This window comes from Onychostoma macrolepis, chromosome 11 (genome assembly GCF_012432095.1).
Source record: "Onychostoma macrolepis isolate SWU-2019 chromosome 11, ASM1243209v1, whole genome shotgun sequence".
NCBI lineage: Eukaryota > Metazoa > Chordata > Actinopteri > Cypriniformes > Cyprinidae > Onychostoma > Onychostoma macrolepis.
Window position 1 is genome coordinate 7802737 of NC_081165.1, and position 27402 is coordinate 7830138.

Here is a 27402-nt window from a genome sequence, read left to right on the forward strand (position 1 = left end):
ACGTACGTCGGACTGACCGACGAATAGGAATCTCGCTAGAGGCCAATCTACTTCGAGTGTAACTAAAACGAGCCAATGCACATTGGCATGCAATCATATGCAGCAGCTGCTCACCTCGCAGCGCGGGTATGTAATGAGCAGCAGGTGCGTTGCATCTTTAGCTTTTCGCTTCGGAGCCGAATAGTGTTCTCTGCTGGAAGTGATAACTGAAAGAGTCTCTGCAGGACGATCTCTTTGTGTGAAGAGTGCGGGCATACAGCACAGCAGTGGGGTCGATTCTCTCCAGCTTTCCTTCTCTCTTTTTCTTTGACTTTTTTGAGCAGAAAGAGCTGAAAGAGCCGTTCTCAAGGCTGGTAAACGGGGCGCTTAAACAGCGCGTAAAAGCCGTTTTTACGGCTGGTAAGAGAGCGTCGTAGAGAAAGAGAGCACACGACACGCTGCACAAAATCCCTGTCCGTGTTGCCGCGGCCATTCCCTTGCGTGCTTCAGCACTGATTAAAAGAGTAAAGTCCCTAAAAGAGCTTACACAAGTAGAGCTTGCGTCTTTTTAAAGATGACATTCTACTTGTGTGTTTCTGGGTGCGGTCGTTACCTGGCGCCGAGGGATGGTCACGAGCGTTGCATCGCGTGTCTGGGCTTAGCGCACGCTGAGGCAGCATTTGTGGATGAGTCATGTACCCATTGTGGGAGGATGACCATCTCGGAGTTGCAGTCGAGACTCCAGTTCCTGCAAAGGGACGGAGTCCCAGTGCCGCTGCCTCGTTCCAATCCTCCTCAGAGGGTTGCTGCGGGCGGTGGCACTGGTGACCTGAGGATTACAGTGAGTGCGTTTCCTTCGGGGAACCAACCCCCTAGGAACCCTCACTCCTCCTGCACTCCGCAGCCAGTAGAGCTGCCAGGGGAGCGCGGTGGGCCATCTCAAAGGTGTGTACCATCCGTTTCCTTCGGCGTTCCTCCCGATGACCAGATGTCGATAGCTGCATCGGAGGGTGAGTCAGACCTTTCTGGAGATGACGCGTCGGCGCAGTTGTCTCCTTCGGGTACGGTAGCTGTGCCCGATACAGATCCGGAAATGATGGCTATGCTTTCCCGGGCCGCCAACAAGGTCGGGCTCGTGTGGAATCCTACACCGTGTCCCGAGCCCTCAAGGCTGGAAGATTGGTTTCTCGGGGTGGCACGAGCTGGTTCTCAGCCACCCACCCCGGTTCCTTTCTTCCCGGAGGTGCATGAAGAGCTCACTGGTACGTGGAAGGCACCTTTTACTGCCCGAAACCGTGCCGGTGGGCCCTCCTCCCTCACCACCCTTGATGGCGGTGTGGCTAAGGGTTACACGCGCATCCCCCCTGTGGAGCGGGCCGTTGCTATGCAACTGTGCCCTAACTCCACCTGGCGGGGGGAGCCGTCTCTCCCTTCCCGGGCCTGTCCGGACCTTACCGGCAAGGCTTACCAGGCCTGTGGGGAAGCCGCTTCCGCCTTACACGCTATGGCGTTGTTGCTGGTCCATCAGGCCAAGGCACTGAAGGACCTGCACGAGGGTGGTCATGATCCGCAAATTCTTCAGGAACTTCGTGCCACGACAGACCTCGCGCTTCGGGCGATGAAGGTTACGGCGCAGTCAGTGGGTCATGCGATGTCCACTTTGGTGGTCCAGGAACGCCATCTCTGGCTGTGTCAGGCCGACATGAGGAATACCGACAAGATCACGTTCCTTAATTCCCCCGTGTCCCAGACCAGCCTCTTCGGCGACGCGGTCGAGAACTTCGCCCAGCAGTTCTCGGCTGTACAGAAGCAGTCTGAGGCGATCAGTCACATCCTGCCACGGCGGTCCGCTGTTGCATCCACCCCGCCGCCGGCAGCACCTCAGCCTGCTCGTCGCCGAGGGTGACCCCCTACGGCTGCCCCTGCTCCCGCGCCGCAGCAACAGCCTCCACCCAAGCGCCGTCGTGGAGCCAGTCGTAGGCGGGGTCCCCAGCCCGTCCAGGCCCCCGCCAAGAGGGGCGGCAAAGCCAAAAGCAAGAGGCCCTAGGACGGGCGACCCGGAGATGGTTGTGACTGCTCTTCAGGAGGTGGTGACTGTTCAGCCGCTGGCCCAACGGTCAGCGGTATCCAAATTTTCAAGAAAAGAGCAGTTTCCCTCATCTCCGGGTCCGAAGAGGGCTCGGAGAGTAATGGGAGGAGTAAAACCTCTCCACTCTCATCCACCTCTTCTGTCGCCAGCGGAGAGCAGCACGCAGTTCGAGAAGGTCACCCAAGCCTCTCCTGCACCCCCTGTCCGACCGTGGAACCAGGTAAGTGTTGCACAGCACACTCAGACTAGATCCCTGCATTTCGGCCCGGGCCCAAGGGGCCCTGACTTTTTTACGTCCCTAGGGCCGGGCTTCGGGCCAATTTTCATGTCATAGTTCAGATGAGGGCAGGGCCTCGGGCCTGTTTTAGTTTTCTCCTTATTTTTATATTTTAGACATCCATCAATGTCTAAGCCAAGTGCTTAGAAAAGCGCTATATAAATGTAAGGAATTATTATTATTATCAATTAGTGATGAAAAAAAATTGCCGCGCTGGTGGAAACAACACGAGACCGTGCCGCGACTGTGAAGAGCGGCTCGACGGTGTTTAGTGTCCCGCAGCAGCGATAACGCCGTCAGCGCAGCTGTTCTGCGTTCAAATACACGCAATAAAGCTTGCAGTAAAGCCCCAGCAAAAGTAATTACCATGAATGTGTCTGAGGGAAATAGTAAGGAGATATTTTAATTACTTCCTAATAAACTAGTGTTTTCTGTGTCAGTGTTGCATCAGTGTGGATTCATCTCCTCATTAGACGCGCCTTTAGAGAGAAGTGCATCTTCACGGATTATGATTATAATGAATGAGTTTTTGTTTTCGATTTGATTTATTTAGTTAAGTAGTAATTTAAAGCTTTCTATAGATATATTTATCATGTCTGTGAGGCATGTATTCGCTGACCTTCGGTTCATTTTTGTGAAGCTCTCCTGTTCAAGATGAGACGGCAGAAAGCGTATCGTTTTCTTAAAAGCACGACATTTTGTTGATATTGTGAGTGCACACAAATAGAAGTAGACCCTTTACAGTTCCGAATGATGTATTACTCTTACCTTTATGAGCAAAAATTACGGCCTATTTTAAGTTGTTTCCATTGAAAAAAAAAATGCAATTGATTGCGCTGGTGCCTCCATGTCCTGCGCTTTAGCTTCCGTTCTCCACACAAACTACTGGATGCAGCTCACATTTATCTAGGTTTAACCTTTAAACATTGTTATATGCTTGAACTGTTTTAATATATCTATAGATTTCGTCGTGATGATTTGAGAAGGCTAAATTGATCAAACATGCTATGATCAGCCTGCCGGTCTGCTGGCTGCTTGGTCGTTACTTTAAGAAAGAAATAACTTGTTTAACGAACAAAAAATGCTCCAAATGTTTTTCAAAATTAACTTAATACAAATTTTTTTACAAAAACGAAAAAAACGAAATATAATCACTTTGCCATTACATACAAAACTGAACTATTTTAACAGCTGAAATACGAGCCGTTTTGGGAGAAAAAAAAAAAAAAAAAAGACGGGCTCGGGTCGGACTCGGGCCGGTAATTCTGATAAGCTGTCGGACACGGGCCAGGCTAGGGCCTGAGCATCTCGGGCCAGGGCCGGGCTAGGGCTTAAATTTGAGGCCCGTGCAGGGCTCTAACTCAGACCTCGCTACGGGCCACCTCCCAAAGAGAGCCCCCCGAGCCGCGTCCCTGCGTTCCACCTCGCTGCCCCACTGCGGGTACGCCTACGGTCCCCTTGGTCCCGCTTGCGCGGTCTCTGCGAGCCTGGTTAGCGCTCCCCAGTCCGTCTCGCTGGCTCATTCGGACCATCAGGCTCGGCTATGCGATTGTTCGCCCGGCGTCCCCCCAAGTTCAGAGGTGTCCACTTCACTTCAGTGAAAGCGGTCGATGCCCATGTCTTGCGTGCGGAGATCGTAGTCCTACTGGCGAAGGACGCGATAGAGCCGATGTGAGGTTGGGGTTTTACAGCCCTTACTTCTTTGTACCCAAGAAGAGCGGTGGGTTACGACCGATCTAGAACCTGCGAGTTTTGAATCGGAGTCTTCACAAGCTACCGTTCAAAATGCTCACGCAGAAACACATTTTCGAGTGCATCCGTCCCCGAGATTGGTTTGCAGCGATCGACCTGAAGGACGCGTACTTTCATGTCTCGATTCTTCCTCGACACAGGTCGCTTTCTGCGCTTATGCTCGAGGGTCGAGCATATCAGTACAAGGTCCTGCCCTTCGGGCTGGCCCTGTCTCCCGCGTCTTCACGAAAGTCGTGGAGGGAGCCCTTGTTCCCATGAGAGAACAGGGTGTTCGCATCCTCAACTATCTCGACGACTGCGACTGACCCCCCAACTGCATTGGCATGTCAACTGCCTCGAGTTGCTAGCAGTACACCTTGCCCTGAACCTCCTGAAGGGGCCATTACGGGGCAAACGTGCTGGTCCGGACGGACAACACTGCGACCGTTGCGTACATCAACCATCAAGGGGGTTTGCGCTCCCGTTGCATGTCGCAACTCGCCCGCCATCTCCTCCTTTGGAGTCAGAAGCATCTGATGTCGCTTCGCGCCATTCATGTCCCTGGTGTGCTCAACCGTGCGGCCGACGAGCTCTCACGAGCTGCGCTGCCAGGAGAGTGGCGACTCCACCCCCAGGTGGTCCAGCTGATTTGGGGAGAGTTCGGCGAAGCTCAGGTAGACCTGTTTGCCTCGCCAGAAACCTCTCACTGCCAGTTGTTCTATTCCCTGTCCGGGGGGACACTCAGTACAGATGCACTCGCGCACAGCTGGCCCCGGGACCTTCGCAAATATGCGTTTCCCCCAGTGAGCCTACTTGCACAGACCTTGTGCAAAGTCAGGGAGGACGAGGAGCAGGTCCTGCTAGTTGCGCCCTATTGGCCCAACCGGACCTGGTTCCCGGAACTTCTTTCTCAGAGATGGGGCACCCTTTGGCACCCCCGTCCAGACCTCTGGAAACTCCATGTTTGGTCCCTGGACGGGACGCGGAGGTTCTAGGTGACTTACCCCCTGAGGTACTTAACACCATCGCTTTGGCACGTGCACCGTCTACGAGACGTGCTTATGCCTTGAAGTGGAACCTGTTCGTCGAGTGGTGTGCTTCTCGCCGAGAAGACCCCCGAAGATGTATGAAGGGTTGGAGCGTAGGCTGTCTCCCTCCACCCTCAAAATTCATGCTGCCGCTATTTCCGCATGCCACGACCTCATCGATGGTAAGTCTGTGGGTAAGCACGACCTGGTCGTCAGGTTCCTTAGGGAGGCGAGACGGTTAAATCCTCCTCAACCTCCCTCCATACCCTCTTGGGACCTTGCTCTGGTGCTTCGAGCACTCCAGATTGCTCCCTTCGAGCCTTTGCAGTCAGCAGACTTAAAGATTCTGTCTATGAAGACTTTGTTGCTGGTTGCATTGGCCTCCATCAAGAGGGTAGGGGACCTGCAGGCATTTTCGGTCGACGAATCATGCCTAGAGTTCGGGCCGGGTGACGACCACGTGGTACTGAGACCCTGGCCTGGCTATGTGCCCAAGGTTCCTACCACTCCCTTCAGGGATCAGGTAGTGAGCCTGCAAGCGCTGCCCCCGGAGGAGGCAGACCCAGCTGGCTTTGCTCTGTCCAGTTCGTGCCTTGCGGCTGTACATAGACAGAACTCGAAGCCTCAGGACCTCAGACCAGCTCTTTGTCTGTTACGGAGGCCAGCAGAAGGGAAAGGCGGTCTCCAAGCAGAGGATGGCCCACTGGATAGTGGACGCCGTCGCCTTGGCTTACCAAGCACAAGGCGTGCCCTGCCCGCTCAGGTTGCATACCCACTCTACGAGAGGCGTGGCATCCTCCTGGGCGCTGGCTCGTGGCACCTCGCTGACAGATATTTGTAGAGCTGCGGGCTGGGCGACACTTAACACGTTCGCTAGGTTCTATAGCCTTCGTGTCGAGCCGGTCTCCTCCCGTGTTCTCACCTCAGGTCAGATGCATGGAGAGGTCCCGGCTTAGTGTCGGCTTGCTGCATTACATATGCTTATTGCTCCAGAGAGTCCCTACAAGGCAGACACTGTTGAGTCCTCCGATCACCCTTCGGCAGCCAGACGTGGCGGAGCGTCTGGCGCCAGGCCTTTACTCCGTTGTATCCTTGAGAACCGGATTTAGGCTAGGTTCCATATGTGTGACCCTACAGGGATCCCATATGGGGTATTCCACGAGTTGCTCCTAAACAAACCCGTGTCTTTCCCTCTGGGAGAACCCACCTCTCGTCAGGTTTGGAGTCACCCCAGTACTTCCTTATGTAGTACAGCCCTCACGGGTTAGTCCATATGTACTTCTCCACATAACTCCTTCGGGAAGGATGTGGCTTCCATAGCGTTCCTTTCCAGTGAAAGGGCACGCTTTCCCAGTGTTATCCAAAAGTCTCACTGAATGGGTTTTGGGAACAGCAGTGATCGACACTCTCTGTGTTTGTCCTGTCCCACCGTCCTTAGGCAAGGGGGTACAGGAGGCTGGCTACAGAGCGCTGGAAGGGGGCAGCTCCTGTGGCACTTTGGTAGTGATTCCTATTCGTCGGTCAGTCCGACGTATGTCGAACGTGACCGACTGAATGGGAACGTCTCGGTTACATAGGTAACCCTCGTTCCCTGAAGGAAGGAACGGAGACGTATGTCCCATCGCCACAGTCGCTGGACCCCGCTGATGCTGCCGCCTTATCTGTTCGGCTCCTCAGGGAAAACCTAAAGATGCAACGCACCTGCTGCTCATTATATACCCGCGCTGCGAGGTGAGCAGCTTAGTTAGCTTAGTTTTAGTTACACTCGAAGTAGATTGGCCTCTCTAGAGAGATTCCTATTCGTCGGTCAGTCCGACGTACGTCTCCGTTCCCTCCTTCAGGGAACGAGGGTTACCTATGTAACCGAGACGTTTGCTTGCAACAATTTGGTAAATCATTGACATACAAGGAAAACAACAATGGACCCAAAATTGACCCTTGAGGGAGACCCATCTCATTGTTTCGTAAAGCTGATCTTGAATTATTTATTTTAACACACCGATCTCGAGATTCTAAATATGATCTAAACCAATTTATTGCCTGCTGAGAGAAGCTAAACAAATTTAATTTATGTAGGAGAATTTCATGATTCACAGTATCAAATGCCTTTTTGAGATCTAAAAACACTGCGCCTACTACATTATCTAAAGCTCCCTTAATAAATTCTGTGAGAAAGCAGTTTGCCATTTCCGTTGAATACTTAGGCCTAAAACCAAACTGTTTAGAGTGAAGTAGATCATGTTTTTCTAAATAGTTGATAAGTTGTTCAGCTACCAACTTTTCCAAAATTTTAGAGATTGCAGGAAGTATAGAAATTGGTCTATAATTCTGAACCTCATCAACTGATCCTGCCTTAAAAACTGGGGTTATAATAGAAGTTAATTGTATAGGTTCAAAACATATAGCAAGCTCTTCCACAGACTGGGTAAAATATCTATTAAATTCATTGGCAATTTCAGTGCTATCAGTACTTAGTCTTCCATTTATGCGCAGCTCCAACAATGGTCTTCTTTGTATGCCCTCTCGTTTAGAAAGTTTGTTAATGCACTTCCAAAGAGATGAGCTATTTCCTCCTGATTCTGCAATCAATTGCTCAAAATATGCTCATTTCACTAACTACTTTATTTCTTAACAATTTAAAACGTAGGATATCTGTCTGTGTTTTTGTAAGCAAAGACTTTTTCAAAGCAATATCTCTTTTTTTCATTAGATGATGAACATCTGAATTTAACCATGGTAGGGATGCACTATTTTGTCTACATTTTAACGGTTGTGTATACTTATGAATAATTTTTTCAATGGTTCTCATCACAATTTCACAGTTTTTTGTCCAGGTCGCCAATTTGTAATGCATCATCCCAATTAATATTTTTTACATCATTTTCAAATCTTGTAATTTTACTCTTAGGGATGCCTACTACTCCTGGTTTAAAAGTTTGACGAAAATTACTCTGCAAACGTTTCTTTGTTAATTTTCTAACAACCAGGATCATGTTATGGTCGGACAAACCTGACAGAAGATTATATGTTTTTATTACCCTTTCAGGTTTATTTGTAAATGCCAGATCAATAAGAGTTTTACTTGTTTTTGCTATCCTTGTTGGACCTTTTATTAACTGGTTAAATTTATGTTTTGCTGTAATTGATTTCAATTTTTGCTTACTACATTTGTCTAACCAATTTATGTTAAAATCTCCAAATAAAACAGTTTCAGTATGACAATTTAAAAACTTCAACATTTCCTCTAAATTATAATAAAAAGAAGTATCATGTGAGGGTGGATTATATAGAATCACAACATTAAAATTCATTTTTGGGGACATTATAACATTTAACGCCAAACATTCTAATCCAGCAATATCTAATTTTGCCTCAACACATTTAAAAGTATCCTTAATATAAATCATGATATAATATAAATCCCCCTCCTCTTCGTGATGGTCTATCCTTTCTATAACAACTATAATCAGGAACATCAATCATGCATGTTGGTGTATTGGTCGACAACCAAGTTTCACTCAATGCTAAAAAGTCCATGTTTGAGCAGATGCATAAGCAGATGCTCAACTTGATCCCTCTTTGATATAATACTTCGGATATTCAGGTGGCCCCCTAAAATACCCTTTGGTTTTAGTTTTGAATCCCAAATCACTCTGGCATGGTTCACAGTCTGAAATAATTTAAACTGTTTCTGTTTCTGTGCAGCATGGTTGATGGCTCCTTTTGTCTTTGAGTTTTCATAAAGTACCTGTAGTTTGTTTGTTTGCTTTACTCCAGACAACACATTATATTGTTTACAAATAAGGGATGGTTTAAACTCACCAAAACTCTCTGAATCAAGGACAGGACTATTACAGAGCTCTGATATTTCAAGTATGGGCACATCCTGTAAGATATCCAAGGGTAGTTTGGCCAAACACCCAACATCTCACAGTTTGCACTCTGAAGGTCCACTGATCTCTGCACCACGGTTCACACTCCAGCTTGGATTACACTCAGTTGATCCACTTACTGGTTCAGTTATATGTTGGTTTGTTGATGGTCCTGGGTTCATCTGTATATCGCCGCTAAGCAGGAGAAGAATCAGTAGAACCTTTGGACCATACCATTTGCTTCTCTTGACATGCTGATGACTTTCTTTTCCTTGATGATGATTATTTTGCCAGCAGATAGAATAAATAATGTGGTATCCTTGGCTGAAGAAGTTCAGTTTTGGTCTATCAACCATGGGCATGAGTTTAACAGATGTAATCTGTGTTTCATTTCCAGTAGCACTGACATTAAAGCCACATGGACTTATCAGGAACCACAAACAGAGCAGCCATATGCAGCAAGACTCATTATCCCTCTTTCCAACATTTAAAATCCATCCTTGGCTGAAGATTTCTTTAGTGTTGATGAGAAATTGTTGAAAAAAAACAAATGAGATCAAAAATGATTGTAGAAAAAGGTTAAACAAAGGGGCAAGTGTGGAGCCTAACAAACCACCCCTGCACCCGGCAGCCATCTTGGATTGATGTTGTTGATGTTGATGTTGGACATTTGTTGTTGATTTTTTGAAAGCAGAAATTTCCCAGGTGAACGTTTGAAACTGAAGCTGAAGTTGTGTGCTTGATGGGTGAAAACAAACATTGGTTCTCGCTAGTGGTAGAACCAGAGGGGTGTCCAGGGTGTAATTAATAATTAATGTGCTACTATTTCATTTTCTTTGTTTAATCATACTGAAAGAAGCGTTTGACATCAAAAGTGGAAAACCACACGTTCATTTTCTTACGGAGTGAAAAACATTGCAGAGCAGAGAGGACACAGACAATGAGCTGACATTCAACAGAGCAGATCACTTTTGATAATAGATCTCAGCATTCAAATTTTGTCAGTTTTATTAAGATTTTCAAACGATAAATATAGTTTTAGTGCATAATTGCTCTTTTTAATTATACTTAATAAAATGTATAGATAAATTATATTTATTATATATTTACTCATAATTGCTCTTTTATTATAATTAATAAAATGTATAGATAATAAACTTGTATACAAGTCAATTGTTACTTTTTTCAACACTGTCTTTATTGATTTCAGAAACTTTAACATTAAAAATAAAAATAAAAAATAATAATAAGAGAAAAAAAAAAAATGAAAAGGAAATTTAGAAAAAAAACTCTCACACACACACACACACACAAATATGGGCTGCAGCCGTGGCAGCTGACTTGTTGCCTCACTGCCTTATCAGGCAATGAATTGCAGGCAGCGTCTGCGCACGAAGGCACCTCATGAAACAGATTTTGGACAGACTTCTGAGGCAGCGTAACGGTTTAATGGTCTACAGCAAAATATAGAGAGCTTTGGTGATGAGCAAGTGAATATTTAATTACTGCAATAGTAATTTCTCGCTAGAAATGACATCAAAAGTGGAAAACATTTATCAAAAACATACATTTACACACAAACTGACCACCGACCACAACTCTCAGACACCATCTTTATTTTTTATCTTATCTGTAACAGAATGGAATGCACAGGATTGTGGGATATCAAAGGCAGCGAAGGATACATCTATGCTGCCTTCAAAAATCGATCAGATGAAGGTATCTCATGAGACAGGAACTGAAGCTAACATTGGATTCCGACGTGCCTTAATGCCTTCCTGCCTTGGAATGCATCCTCCGAAGGCAGCATTTTTCAGTTTTCGAATGCAGCCATTGTCACAAGTTCACCAGTTCAGTCACCAGCCCAGAACTCAATTTCCCAGCGTTCCCCTTGTTCCACACCTGCAACTACTTCTCAATCAGCACACCTGTCAGTCACCTCATCCCTTCACCATATAAAAGCATTCTGCTCCCTTATTGTCTGGTCTCGTCGTTGGTAACCCCTACACGTTATGGGATACACTTGCCTCACTCCTCACCGGCTCTACTCACCTGAATCACCTGAGTCCCAACCTATTCCAGTGAATCCTCCGTCTCTCCGCTCTCAGAGCCCTCGAACCTGAAAAAGGAATGATATTACAAAGTTATTATAAAAGAAGTCCAACGATCTATCCTAAAGACTTTCTGTTCACCTGTTTGTGCCTGATGTCTACGAAGCCTCCTTTAGGGCACCTATTATGCAAAATCCACTTTTACATGGTGTTTGGACATAAATGTGTGTTGGCAGTGTGTGAACACAACCACCCTACAATAATAAAAATCTACCCACTCCTCATTTTTTAATCCCCTTTAAACCAAGTCAGTCTCACTAGGCCTGCCATTTTGATTCTCACCGCAGTGTGACGTCACATTTCGGAGGGCGGGGCCACAGGGGTTGATTGACAGCCCGGCGTTGCTATAGTTTCCGCCCTCAGCGCTTATGCTGTCCTTCATTTTCTCCGCGCTGGAGCAGATGTAACATCAACAATGTCTCGCAAGCAATCCTGGTGCTCTGTGTTTGGATGTAAGAATGAACATAAGAGTCTTAATTTTCTCCCAACATCCGAGCTGCTGAAGACGCTGTGGATTGCTTTCATTTTTCAAGGTAATGCGCCTCAAAATCTACCTAAATACGTGTATCACTCCAGACTCCTTTGTGAATGTCATGTCATTATAGTGCTTAGCGTTTTAACCTTATTTGTGTGCGTACATTAAGTATTTTTAACTGATCAGCAGTTAAATAACACGTACTTGCCACAGCCATATCACCCTGCAGCCCAAGACCGGTTGCCCATGGAAGCTAAGCAGGGTTGAGCTGGTCAGTACCTGGATGGGAGACCTCCTGGGAAAACTAGGTTGCTGTAGGAAGAGGTGTTAGTGAGGCCAGCAGGGGGTGCTCACCCTGTGGTCTGTGTGGGTCTTAACGCCCCAGTGTAGTGACGGGGACACTATACTGTAAAAAGCACCATCTTTCAGATGAGACGTTAAACCGAGGTCCTGACTCTCTGTGGTCATTAAAAATCCCATGGCACTTCTCGTAAAGAGTAGGGGTGTAACCCCGGTGTTCTGGCCAAAGTCCCGCCACTGGCCCTCATCAATCATGGCCTCCTAATAATCCCCATCCACTTGATTGGCTCTATCTCTCTCTCCTCTCCACCTGTAGCTGGTGTGTGGTGAGCGCACTGGCGCCGTTGTCCTGTGGCTGCTGTCGTATCATCCAAGTGGATGCTGCACACTGGTGGTGGTTGAGGAGAGACCCCCCCACATGATTGTAAAGCGCTTTGGGCGTACGTCCATACACAATAAAGCGCTATATAAATGCATTCATTCATTCATACTTAATCGCAAGCTTGTTAATTATTTCTGAATGATTCTCACTCCAGGCTGAACTCAAAAGTTAGCAGCCCTGTTTGAAGTAAGTTGAAGTTTCCAGAACAACATTTATAAAATTCACTGTAGCCTGTTAATGTTTGATCTTTTGCTCCAACCACTGGTTAATGAGATGATAGAAATAAGAGAAATAAGTTCCAATAGACTAATATTTGAAGTTACAGTATGTTTAACTAATGTGGGGTAATGTGAAGTAATCAGCAGTCGTAGCATTTATTCATGCTTTTTTAATGCCAGGTTGGAGTTATACACTGATTTTCTGTCATGGTCGGAATTGGCCGTTGCCAGCCCATGTATAAAACCCTAGCTCCACCACTGGTTCTTACACATCAAACACGCACTGCTGAGCTTCCATTTACCACAATCAGAGTGCGTAAGACGGAAGGAAATTAAATGCAAAAATATAAAGAGTACTTTTCAAGTTGAAATAAAAACGTAAGGAGTAATAATTACTGTTTTTTTTTTCTCTCTCAGAAATGTAATACGGTAAAACTACAAGAGGTCAGTTTAAATTGCACTTGAGGAAAGTGCAAATCCCTCATAATAATACTGAAGTACAGTAATCAAGTAAAATTACTCAATTATTTACACAGCTGCCACTCCTTGCCTCTGAAGCCATATGCAGAGCGAGTTCATTAACCAGCCGAAGGTGGCTTGTTGGTCTAAGCCAGTCATTCTCAACCGGTGCGCATCCCAATAGGGGGCTCAGCGATCCTCCAGGGGCGCAAAATAACTTAAAATATATTCAAGTCACTAAGTTTTTGATTAATATGCTAATTTTTTAAACAATTAAAAAAAATAACAGCACCACCTTTCTTGTATGTATTCTGTGTTTCGGAGCAGCTCAAGACATTTCTTGAATATGCAAACAACATAGGGTGACCATACGGGCCATTTTTATGGGATGCTTCCTTGCCAGGATTTCTATATTGCCTAAAATATCCAGGTTTAGCTGCTTGCACTGTGCAGATCGATCGTTGTGTGACCTTAGGCTTGTTTGAGATGCGCCTCGCCTGTAATGTAGGTGAGAGCAGGCGGCTGCAGTGAGGGGAGGAGTGAAATAAACACAGTCAAGACGGACAGTTCTGAGCTCTCGAAGTGGAACAGATACCAACGAGATCAAAGGCAGATATCGCGCTATTCTCACTCATGTGCTGTACTGCTGATAAACATGATACAATTTCAGTTCTTTATATGAATATATAAATAAATATATGAACAAGCAGAGCTGGGTAGATTACTTACAAATTGTAATCCGTTACTGATTCCAGATTACATGACAAAAATTTTAGTCAGTAACGTAATCCGTTACATTACACATTTTAGGTAATATAATCAGATTACTTTTAGATTACTTCTGATTTAACTCGTTTATCACATTGATTTAAATGGGATTATCTTGTACCATAATGATGTAAAAAAAGCAAACAGTAAGAAAATGTGTTCCATTCACTGTAATTTACAACATGAAGTGTATTAAACATTACTATATCAAGGTTTCCCAAACCAGGGTTCGTAAAGGAACTGCAGGTGGTTTATGAGTTTAATGAAAAGCTAACAGTTAATTAAATCATAAAAGAAATCTCAAAAACTGCTCGCTGAACTCGCATTTAAATTACACATGTCAAATCAGCAACAAAAATCAGAAATTAATTGAGCAATGAATGTTGTTTCCTATTTAAAAAGCATTTAAAAAGCTTATTTTTCAGGCTAGACCAGCCAATGCGCAAGCACAGTCATAAATTTACTGCGTTACATGTAAATAAAAAATAATGTGAATATATGCATTTTAATGAGTTTGAAAGACAAAAGCCTTCCAAAGGCATAATAATACATGGTTAAAAAAATTCAAATAAAAATGAATGTGTTCATCAGTAGTTGATGCAATATTGAAACCCTTCTTAAACCTGAAGTGATTTTTGTAAATCCAGTGGTCAAATGCTGTATCGCCATCTGACTAATGACTGATCTCTGTGTGAATGTCCACAAAACTGGACTTTCTGAATGTATATAATCGGTAGGCTATTTTAGAAAGGAAAATTTAAAAGATGAAAAAGAGAAATTAGGGAGAATCTGAATAATTAATTGCTATTGTGTGAATAATATGTAGTCATGTAATCCATAAAAAAGTAACTGTAGTCTGATTACGAGTTTTTTAAAAAGTAACTTACTCTAATTATTTAAAGTACTTAATTTTTGGAATCTGATTATGTAGTCCAGATTACATGTAATCAGTTACTACCCAGCTCTGTGAACAAGACACTCAAAGTGCTTGCTATTTAATTCCTACGAAAGGCGTATCATCCATTTTTATTTTAATTCAAACATGTATTTTAGATTTTTATAGAAAATATGACAACAATCACATATCTCACGCAGAGATCGCACTGTCATAGTGTTTGGGATATTCATGCAAAATTTAAATACATAATGGCATGAAATCAGATTAAAACAAGGATTTTTCAAACTCGGCTGCTCTGTGCTTCACGGAAACCTGGCTGAACGACACCATTCCGAACAGTGTGTTAAGTCTGCCGGGCTTTCAGCTGTTTACTGATCACTGAAAGACATCACCAATTACAAGACACCATCCCCCAGCACTGTGGAGAATCAACAACTGTCAGACGATCTGAACGAGTTCTATTGCAGGTTTGAAAAAACACCATTCACACCTCCTGCAACCCCCCTCCCTCCCCCACACCTGCAATTCAGTTCAGTGAAGATGACGTGCGTCAGGTCTTCAGAAAGAGCAAGAGAAGAAAGGCACCAGGCCCAGACGGTGTGACACCAGCCTGTCAAATTATTTTTTACTTTGTTTATTGAGTTTTTCTTTTTCACCCAACGAACATAAAGATACTGATAAACACAGGGTACAAGACTTTGGCTTTCTCTGTCTTCTTTGCTCCTATGAAATAGCAAGAGGGAAAATACTGTCAAGTTCAACAGTATGATGAATAAATATTAATGGTAACACTTTACAATAAGATGTCATTTGTTAACATTTGTTATGGAGACGTGCGGATCAATATGCAGACTTTTCCTCGACTGCTGCAAAGAAACTTTTAGTTCAACGATGGAAACCTCCTCATGACCTTTCTATCAAGCATTGGTTACATTCCTTACTTGAGATACTGTATTTGGAACTGTCATCAGCACGGACCACTCATGCTAAACCGGTCATTTTGTCTATGTGGAAGAACTGTATATTTTCAGTTAGGGAGATCTTGGTCATTTAAACCATTTCTATTATTTTTGTAGTTATTTTATTTATGTATCTGTATTTTATTTATTTATTTACTTTCTATTTTTTTTTTTCAAATTCCTGATGTGCGGTTGGGTTGGGTGAGGGTTGGGGGGAGGTTGTGGGGGATAGTAGTTGTCTGTCTGGTACTTTTTCTTGTTGTAACCTATATGTTACTTTGAAAATAAACGAAAACACTGAATTACAAAAACAATATGCAGACTTTTATTGAGCAGAGACATGGTCATAACAGGCAGGGTCAAACAGTGGCAAACAGGTATAACATGGGCGAGACAAAGAGTAAACAGAGACAAGCGTGGGTCGACGATCGGCAAACAGTATCCAAAGGGGCGAGACAGGAGAGGTAATCCAAAATGTCAGCGATAGTCCAGGCACCCTGCTGGAAAAACCAGCATAGACCAGCATATACCAGCATAAACCAGCATGGGAATTACGCTGGTCTATGCTGGTTTTTCCAGCAGGGCAGGGGAAAACACAATCCGACCGAGGCGAGGCGAGGCGAGGCGAGGCGAGGCGAGGCGAGGCGAGGCGAGGCGAGGCAAACTAACGGGGTTCTGTAGGGCAGCGATAATGCATACAATACTCGGCGGTGAGGCAGAGAAAGTCCATGGCTTAAGTAGGGGGTGAAATGGGAATCAGCTGTGTGATCAGACTCGGGTGTAAGCGTGTGATTGGCTGCAGCTGAGTGTAATGAGTGCAATGGATTGTGGGAACTGAAGTTCAGTGTAAGTGTACTGTAACTATCTGTGCAGTGTAAGAGTCCATGTGGTGAGCGAGTGACCTCTGGTGGAGGGTGAATGGAAGTTCATGGACAGGATTCGTGACAACATTAGTTAATGTTTTAACTAACATAAACGAACAATGAACAATACATTTATTACACAACTGATTCATCTTTGTTAATGTTAGTTAATAAAAATACAGTCGTTCATTGTTCATGTTAGTTCACAGTGCATTAATGTTTACAAACACAACTTGGGATTTTAATAATGCATTAGTAAATGCTGCAATTAACATGAACTAAGATTAATAAATGCTGCAGAAGTATTGTTCATTCTTATTTCATGTTAACTAATGTAATTAATGTTAACTAATGAACCCTATTTTAAAGTGTTACCATATTAACATCTAAACTGATACTTTAACCTGTTAACGTGTATACCCGTATTTTAAGCATCTTTAACCTATAGTTGCGCTGGCGCCACTGAAGTTACGCAGTAAGAGCTGCTAATGCAGTGTTAATGTGCATCTAGAACGGCTGCAGATGAGGCATTAAGTGCATGGCACTGCGACCAACTTACCATTTTACAAAGTTTAATATAGCAATGTGGTCGCTCAGTTTTTCAAGATCAGTTTTAATCGTGTAACTGTTAATAATAGATTTGAACAAAGAAATGAAGTATTACTACGCACAGGCCATATTGATTGCAAATACAAAAATAAGACGAGTAAAGAAAACGTGGTACTTATTAAAATAATCAACCTTTACTTAAATATATGAACTCAGAAAACCTCTGTTAACAGGTTAATGTAACATTTCCCATTCTATGACTAACAAAATAATCACAACTTACTCTGTATAACTGAACATGGGCTGTTTCTCAATTCCAAGAACGCAGAGAACGGACTTGTGTTCTCATGGAGACCGGTCTTGCAAGGCTTCCTTGGAAGAATGAACTCGGAAGGAGGCGAGGACACAGAACAGCATCCTTGTGAGAATTGAGATGTACTGCGTTCTTGTTAAACTGACCGCATAGTCTCAGCATAAGCAGCGGTCAATGAACAATAAATATAACATAACATTACAAACAAATTGCATAACTTATTAAAACATTTCATACTATTATAGATAGTCTATTATTTTCATATAATTGTATATCATTTTATTTTACAGCGTTATATGTTTAACTATGACTATGTTAAGATTCATTTTAATATGCCAATAAAATCTTCTGGGATTTCTAATGGCTCGATTCTCTCAAGTCTGCACTCGATGCATCCTCGATATCAAGAACACATCCGGGAACTTTCATGGGTCCTCTGAACTTGCGTTCTTGAGAACTGGAACCGAACGCCGACGGTTAATGATGAGGTAGAATGAGAACACAAGGACGCAAGATCGCTGAAGAACGCATATCCCTGACCCTGCGTCCCAATGTTCATACTATCCATCCTAAATACTATGTGAGATTACAATAAGTGTGTCCCAAAGCATAGTATGTTGAAAAGAGTATGCCAAAAGTCCCGGATGGTCTACTATTTCAGGTCGATTTTTGAAGTGTGGATCCGTGCACACTCTAATGGCTAAAATTTCCCACAATCCATTGCGCTTTGGCAAAGGATTCGGTCCAGAATTACAAACATGAATAAAGCGCGTTAGAAAAACTACAAACATGGCGGATGCGCGCGATCAACTGTTAGGTAGACGTTTACAAAAAGAGGTTTGAGTTACTAATAATCAACATTTAACCTGGTAAAAAAATATTTATTTATTGTTATCCGAGTTATATTTCATCTGCAACAGCAATGTGAACTTTTATAAACATTCATTTGGTCGCTAACTTTTAAATGTATCATTATGCAGAAAATCTGAGCAGAGTTCTCTTTTCTCTACATTACGGTAGGAAGTTAAATTAAATGAAATGTGGAGGATGTTAACTGTGACAAGATGATTGACAGGCCAGTTTACAGTGACAGGGTGCTTGTAACAGGTACGACAGACAGTGATAGTATGTCCCAAAGCTTGCCTACTCTTCTACTATACACTCAAAAGTGTATACTTTTTCTTCACCAAAAGAGTACATACTTTAAGGGCGTAGTATAAGTAGGCACATTTGGACGCAGCAACAGCCACGGCTTTCCTCGGAGTAGCTGCGTGCGCTGCGTCTTCTTCTTGTTTGACAGGTGTCAGGGTTAAGGCGCAATACTGCCACCTGGAGGTCAACCAGGTTCTGGCGCTGGAGTATTTACATGTGTTATCATAAGAGTCCTGTTCATTTTAAATATTGTGGTTATCACCAATACCGGTATATCGTCACACACTAAATTAACACGATATTGATAATTGTTGCTTTGCATGTCATGGTTAGCTCATTCTGATTCTGATTCTGATAATATTTGATAACACTTTATTTCGCTACTCCACTTTAGACATTCTACTAACAGTAAGTAACTTTGCAGCTACGTGTCAACTAGCAGTCATTAGAGTATTAGTAGACCGTCTGCTTAATATCTTCTAACGCTTTATTTTGATGGGTCTACAACATACAACATACTGACTATGAGAAACTTTGCAAGTATATGTCAACTTACTCTACTAACCCTAAACCTGCCCTACTGAGAGTTAGTAGACATGTAGTTGCAAATTAATAAGAATTAGTTTACATTTAGTTAATGTAGAATATCTAAAGTGGACTATCAAAATAAAGTGTAATATACATACATATATATATATATATATATATATATATATATATGTATATATCGGGCCCATAGCCCTGGGCTTACTACCCAGAAGGTTGGGTTAAACATTTAACCCAACCACTGGGTCAAAACAACCCGATTGCTGGGTTTGGCCATATTTGACCCAGCACTGGGTTGTATTTAACCCAACATTTTTAGAGTGTAGAAATGCCCTTGATCAAACAGTAAACAAACAGTACTGGATTTGTATGAATACAATGGATATGTGCATTTATTGCATTAATAATGTTAATCAAACAAAAGAAAAATAGAGAATCACTCACTGCTCTTAATTAAATAATTAATTGCTTTACTAGGCATTTGTGTATATTTAGGCTACTGAACAAGGTGGTAAGTGATCTTGCTAAGCAATTTTACAACATTGTAGGAAATATTTTTTGAGCATCAAAAATCGTGCTCATTAAGACACTGGCAGACATGCACCAGCACAAATTAGTGCATGAAAAGTCAGTGTAATGAAGTATTTAAACCTCATAATTAAATACAAAATGGGTGTAAATATGAAAAAGGTCCGCATTTGAAAAAATAAAAAATAACCCCCCCCTCCCCCAATGGGAGAAAATTTTATACATTTTAAAGTTAAATTAATTAATCTGGAGCACTTTGAGAGTTAAAAAAATTAGAGCTCCAACGCATTTTCAGTGTGCAAATTGAACAAAGAAAAAAAGTCGTTGACGACCTAAAAAGGGTCTAGAACTGCCCCTGGTCAGAATGTACTGTGTTCTTCCTTGACCCGAGTTTTCTGGGCCCTTTTCAACCGCTGAGCCCAGTCTGTCCTCTTTTCCCAACGCCCCTGACAACATCCTTACTCTGTTTAGCAGTCTTTTTGAACATATGTTCAAAGGGATTTTGGTTCAATTCTGTGACAATGACGCTGCTGCCTGCTTTCTCCTCTGTCTCTCCTAATAGCTCTTACACAATTATATATTACAAAAAAGATCATATTATGTAGGCCCATTTGCGTTCACTTGGTGAAGCTTAATGGAAGCTTCGAATGTAAATATGACATGACAAAAATGACATTCGGTACAGTCTGAATGGTCAGAATGACTGCTGTGGCCATTATAGTAGTTATAGAATTCCTGTACTTCTAGTGTTAAAGGTTAAACGCTTGCTCAAGAAAGCTTTTATAATGTAACTGGTTTACTTGAGAACTGTGTAGCAGTGTATGCTGTATCACCTATACAACCGGACTATACGGCCGACACAACTACCCGCACCTGTTCTGTACAAATGCAATTAGGATATAAAAACCTAACAGTTAGGACACAGTTCCTGGATCCATTCTGGAGCTCCATCTACAGGCTTCCAGATGCAAACTTGCACTTTCTCAGACATAACTGGAGCAGGTACTACATACAGCCCATATATACTTGCTTGCTACGCAAATACTGTACTGTCTAAATGGAAATGTGACTATCCTTTGATGTACTGTTACATTAGATTCTGGATTGTAAACTGTAGCAGCGAAAGACCTTCCCCTTTGTCCCACAGGATTGTTTGAGTCCTCGTCTGAAGCCTGGTTTGAGACTTGAGGCCAATATAAAATGAGCTTTTGGTAAGAACGATGGGCTTGTGACTGAAAAATACACATCTTTGTTTATTTTTAATTCTACAATTTTAGATTTTACATATAATTATTGTAAATGTCATTAATCATTTTAACACATATGATATTATGACTTAAAGCAAGCATTGCTGATCTACTGGTTTGTTGGGGAAATATTTAAGAACACGAGGAAAAGAAAATGCCACAATAATGTCTCTTTATTCTCTTATTAATGTAGGATGAAGAGATACAGATCGAGGATCAGTAACAAGCTGCGCTTGTAAAGCTATTCTATATTTACTTTTTTAACGTGATATTCATGGGTCCTGTCTGTCTCAGTGCTGAAACTCTTACAGATTTGCATACATAGACAGCTCAGAACCTATGAGTATAATGTATTACACTAACGTTTACACAGTAATCTATTGCAAATTTCAAAGTTCATATGTTAAGTCTTGATGTTTTCTATCTTAAATCATACACTAAAGGTTCAGATTTACTGGAATCACATTCTTCAAAGCTCCTGTTCTTTTAAGGGAAACAGAAGGTAACCACTGAAAGTGTTGTGGTTTACCCAAGAATCATGAATACTCCTCCCAGACCAAAGTCTCACAAAGACAACATCTCCAACCTCCAGGATCAACACGGCTCCATTCGAGGAGTTTACTACATTCTGAGCCTGGTGACCATGTGCTACGACCACATGCTCTCCATTCTTCACAATGGAGGCAGTTGATGGAGTTGATTGACTAGCATGACCATAGAGAAAGATTTTGAACAGGTACACACCTTTCAGTGGGGCTGTGAAAATACCTAAAGCACAAGATAAAGAAGAGAATTAGCTGTTTTCTGCATGATTGTTTAATTACCAAGCTCAGTGTGATAGTTTGGAAACACATTACACAACTGTAGAGAGGGTTGAATGGAGCAGGAGGATTACTCTTGAATTATCAATTCATTGACAATTACCTGTTATTGGGTTGTAGGCATTCCCTATGTTTGTGAAGACGTTCCTGTAGGTTAGTATAATGTCAGTGGTAAAAGGACCGATATATCCACTGTTTCCAGACTGCATCAGTGAAGCTGAAAATGCTATCTCTCTGTCTGTTATAGAAAAACATAAGCAATATTGTGATTTATTACTGTATTACACTGAGGACATAAACACTGAATTTAACATCATTCAAACACACTGTTCCACCTCTAGTTTCCTTTCTGAGCTCCTCCACTTGACTCTGAGTATGATTTGAAATGTCTGTGAAGGAATAAAGATTGTATTAAATGGCATTTATAATGCTTACTGTAACAGATAAAAGAATACACTCAGTTTTACACTAACGTTTACACTATGCAGTTCATCAGTTTGGTGTTTTACTCTGAGGGCAATTGATAAAAGAGTGAATGTTTTGGTGAGGTACCATCATTTTTCTTGTTCAGCTCTTCCAGGATGACCGTCTGTTGTTCTGCAGTTTTCTCTGCGTCCCTCAGTCGTGTCTCTAAGGCTCTGATGTTGGCTTTCTGCTCTGTAACGGTGGCAGTCAGCTCTCTCAGTGCTGCATGGATGTCAGGGAAGCTCAGATGGCAGTATTGTTGACTGTCAGTTTCATCTCTCAGAGAGTCTGTCTGAGGTGGATTCTGTCTTCTGTCCTCAGAGCTGAGCTGTTGACTGAGTCCTCCATCTACCTGCTGCTGTACCACAAACACAAAGCTTTCCAGCAGCAGCAGTATACATAACAAACCTTTCATTTTTCACAGGTGTTGGTGTCCAGCTCTTGCTCTGTCATCCCCACAGCCCCTCATGCTCTTTTTATAGTGTCCTGTTTACAGTCTTTTGTGCTTGAATTATATTGCTTCAGATAAAAAGTAGTTAAAGTTAATAGTTAATTATATTTAAAGGAGTGTTCCGGGTTCATTAGATGTTTATCTCTATTAACAATGTTTACGGCACTATATGTTGAACACAACAGAAAACAACTATTTGGAATTGATAAATTGATTTTCACACAACTTTCTGATATTCATGTGCATTTTACAAAAATTACTAGCTTTACCAGCATTAAATTATGACGAAAAGAAACAAACAATGGAAATTTACACAGACATAATCAGTAAGTGATGTGTACATATATAATGTTGAAGCGTACTACGTACAATGCTACTCAAGTAGAGTATATTTTAGTGTTTAGGAGATAGTCGGTCTGGTGGATTATCAGTGAATCCCAGTAGTCTGTAAAATTATCCAGTGTAAAATGTTCACTACAGAAGCCAGTGTTAGTGATGAAACTCAGCTCTCCATCAAGGTGGCTCTTCACAATTATAATAAGTGTAAATAATAAAGTTAAGTGACGTGTGGCCAAGTATGGTGACCCATACTCGGAATTTGTGCTCTGCATTTAACCCATCCAAGTGCACACACACACACACTGTGAACACACACCCGGAGCAGTGGGGAGCAGTTGGGGGTTCGGTGCCTTGCTCAAGGGTCTCACCTCAGTCGTGGTATTGAGGGTGGAGAGAGTGCTGGTTATTCACTCCCCCGATCGACAATTCCTGCCAGACCTGAGACTCGAACCCGCGACCTTCAGGTTACAAGCCCAACTCTATCCATTAGGCCACGACTGCCCCGTGGCAGTATCACGACTAGGGGTGTGCAGCGGAGCCATTATTTGTATCTGTATCTGTATCTGTGACAATTTCAAAATGATCTGTATCTGTATTCGGATAGATCCGGAAGTGGGCGTGGCTTAAACCGGAAGTTCGTCACATTACATGAAAATACCATTTTAAATGCAAATCTGTTCGATTCCTAGTTTTCATTTAACAAATATGCCTTGTATAACTAAAGAAAATATTCTTTTTTTATTAAAATTATAACTTTGTAAATATCTCCTATTTAAAACTTCATCAAAAAAGAAAAATAACTTTATTCTTCTTATTTTCCAATGAAACTATGTGTACAAATTTGACAAGTGACAAGCATCCACAATCTTAAATAAGAGCACTAGTAGAAAAAAAGAAGCTGAAAAAAAAAAAAAGTAGAAATGGAAAGAAAGTGTTCAGTAGCCCAGAGTCCTGCACGCGGGCGGGTACCCGACGGGTGAACCGCAAAAATTGACGTAACGGGTGGAATAATATTGACGTGTCGGGTGCGGTGCGGGTGCGGGTCGGACTGGTGACAGGCACGGGCGGGTTGCGGGTACAATTATAACCAAGACTATTTCGACTTAATCCAGTACACGTTGAAAAGCAGCTCCTTTCTTTCAAATTGTCCCGCGCTTGTGTTCGCGCGCTCTGTCTGAAGACCGGGCTTCTACAGCGGGATTTGCAAACACTGAGCACTGTAGCCAATCGACAGCTGACATTGATTGACAGCTAGCCTTTTAGACCTGTTTAAAATAGATTGGTCACATACGCAATAGTTTTATATTGTTTTTACATGTTGGATGTTGTGCGCGCTCTCTCTCTCAGTCTCTCTCTCGACACTGCTGCCAGTCCTACATATTTTTATGCAGCCTATAATGTTGCTTTCTCTCTCTCTGTTAACTTGTTGGGCTGCGTGTGTTAAATGTTATTATTAATTTTTAAACGCATTAATGCATTAACTCAGAATGACTTGTTAATTACTTGTTACATTATTTTATTTTTAAAGGTGTTTTTTCCGCCTTATGTAGATTTAATGCGGGTGTGGTTCGGGTCGCGGTTTTTATGTCAAACGGGTCGGGTCGGGTCCGGAACTAAATTAGTGTTGCTGTCGGATAACGGGTCGGGTATTCGGTTAACTACTGCGGGTGCGGGGCGGGTGCGGGTTTATCAAAAAGGACCTGTGCAGGACTCTGCAGTAGCCTACTCATAGCAGAATGACAATAAAGCTCGCTTGAACTTTAAGTAACTTAGATCATGTGTTGCGGGAGTCTGTGATCATTTACAAGTTTTTTTTTATCAACAGAACGCAACAAATCATTTGGACCCTCCAAAAGCCTTGATCAAACATCGCTTTTCTTCGTCTTGTATAAATGTAATGCCATTCACAAAAATGGCTAATGTAATGCGTTTTTACAGTTGGATTTCGAAAAGGTTTGAAGTTAGGACCGTTTTTAGGATATTTTTGTCGAGTTGATATAACTCTAGACAAAGCTCTGATTTCTGAGAGACGCGCATAGACCCCAACTCGGCTATTGCTTTGCACTCATTTCATTCATATAGGCTATAGTTTACACTCATTCACGTTACACATTCAGGCCCATAGCCAGCTATAAGGTCCAGACCTCTGTAAATGTTTCATGTTTAAAAATAAAATTTGAAAACATATGAAAAATTATTTAAAATCATGTCGCTGAATAAATTCATGTGGCAGGAGAATTCATTCAAGGAGCTTGGCGCAAGTGCAGCCTCCGCTCTGCTCCGCCATGTTGCCAGATCTAGTTATTATAAGCATCGCTGGACTTGTTTTAATACTTAATGTAACAGCGTTAATACAGTAATTAGGGCATTAATAAAGTGGGAAGATGACGGCTGAGGATAGAGATTCTGTATCCTATTTGCAAAATACAAGATTTTAACTTATTTTGGTGCATTTTTCAGCAGATTGGTTGTGTTTGTTTTTGTAGCAATATCTGGCAACACTGCTTTGCCGGTGTTCCGGAGAATTCAGTTCCCCTGTTTCCCCCTCACAGCGCATGCGCAACTTCAGTACGAAAATCATGACGTCATGATTTAGCTCCGGCGAAGCGAGTCAGCGGTTTTGTCTTTTTGCAAGTACAAGGTTCATTTCACCATGTTCATTAGATAATTTATAATTAAATACATATATTAATGTACGTAACGTCCTGTTCAATCGCTACATAGAGTCCATAATTCTAATTTTGGCCTGCCCTGTTATGAAGTGTACCGATAGGCTACGATAAATCCTTTCATCAGGGGCATGCTTTTGTTCGGACGCCCATTTCCATTTTATTGTTGTTGGTGAATGTGTTTCTGTCAAACAACTTAAGCCTTGTTGAAATAATAACAAATAAATTATATTGCATGTCTCTTTTATTATTGTTGGTAACTCAGAGTGATGATCCAGATTATTTTTAAGCTATAGAGTTAAATGCCACCTACCAGCCAATCAGAAATTAGGATGTTGTTGTTTCCGTTTAAATTACGCGATTCTGCCGCAAGCGGGTTCGTTACTAAGCAACATGGATGCGCGCGCACATGGAGTGTAAATTGGAAGAGAAAGATCTGATGAATGCTGTAAGTAACCCCTTCATTTATTTTTTCGATTTTAAGATTCCTCTACGAAATCACTTGCCTGTGAAAAGATAGTGAGAGCTGATGTTGGGGAATATAGCCAAATTCGCGCTGAAGTATTATTGATGCAGTCAAAAAAAAAAAACAACTCCAACTGCTTTGCAACCAGAAGCTTTAACTTAGCTTTGGCTTCCTGAAAGGAAAGTACTAGAGATGTTATAACAGTTGGTGAATCTGATAAAGACAGACAAATTCATCCAAATAAAATAAATTGTTTTACATATTTAAAAAGGATCAAAATACAAAGAAATTTGGCCCCAAACATGCCAACTGAACAGCAGTGCTCAATGTACATACTGTACACACACAGTAGCATTACAGAACTTGTCCTGAACATGTATGTCAAGCTCTCTCTGTCTGTCTGTCTGTGTGTGTGTGTGTGTGTGTGTGTGTGAGAAAGAGAGAGAGAACACATTTCAGCTTATGATTTTATTTTTTCTGTTGTGTTTGTTGCACATCTTGATGACAGGGGTAGGGGGCTCCCATATAAAGCACTGAGGCTTCCCCAAATTCAGATGCGGTGTGTTTTCCATGGTGGGTTTGAACAAAACCAAAACTAGAAGCAGTTTGGCTCTGGATGGAACGCTATTATCATGACAGTGCTTTATGTGGGAGTCCTCTACCCTGTCATCAGGCATCAAAATGTGCAATAAACATTTACAACAGAAAAAATAAACATAAGCTGAAATGTGTTCTCTCTCTCTCTGTCACACACACACACACACACACACAGTTTGACATACATGCTCAGGGTAAGTACTGTAATGTATGTGTGTACAGTATGTACACTGAGTACTGCTGTTCAGTTGGCTCGTTTGAGGCAAAATTTATTTTTATTTTTGATACATTTCTATTTTTAAATACATAAATCTTTTTATTTTATTAGAATGAATTTGTCTTTCATCAGATTTACCAAATGTTATAACTTCTATTTGTGCTGGTCAATTATGAACAATAGGTAAAATTGAACTGCTAGCAAAAATTGGGTGCTGCAAATATTTGAGTTGCTCCTCCCCTTTGACTTGCCCCTCCCCTTTGTGTGGCCCCTCCCCTAATCTCACGCCAAACTTTCGCTATAACTTGAGAGCTCTGTAGACGTAATTATGGCATTAAAATCATCACGAGCATCAGTTAGCCTACCTAAAATAATAAAAGAGACTACTCATTGTGCAGCGCAATATAGTTTATTTGTTATTATTTCGACAAGGCATAAAAGTGCACTCGCATACACTACACACACACACAAACAACAACAATAACAATAAAATGGACGTACGAACAAAATAATGAAGGAATTTAACTGTCTAATCGTAATGCATCAGGTCAGTTAATAAAACAGGCAAAAGGTGGAATTAGCAGGGAAATCTGACTTTGTACATTGAACATGACATTATATGCATTAATACAT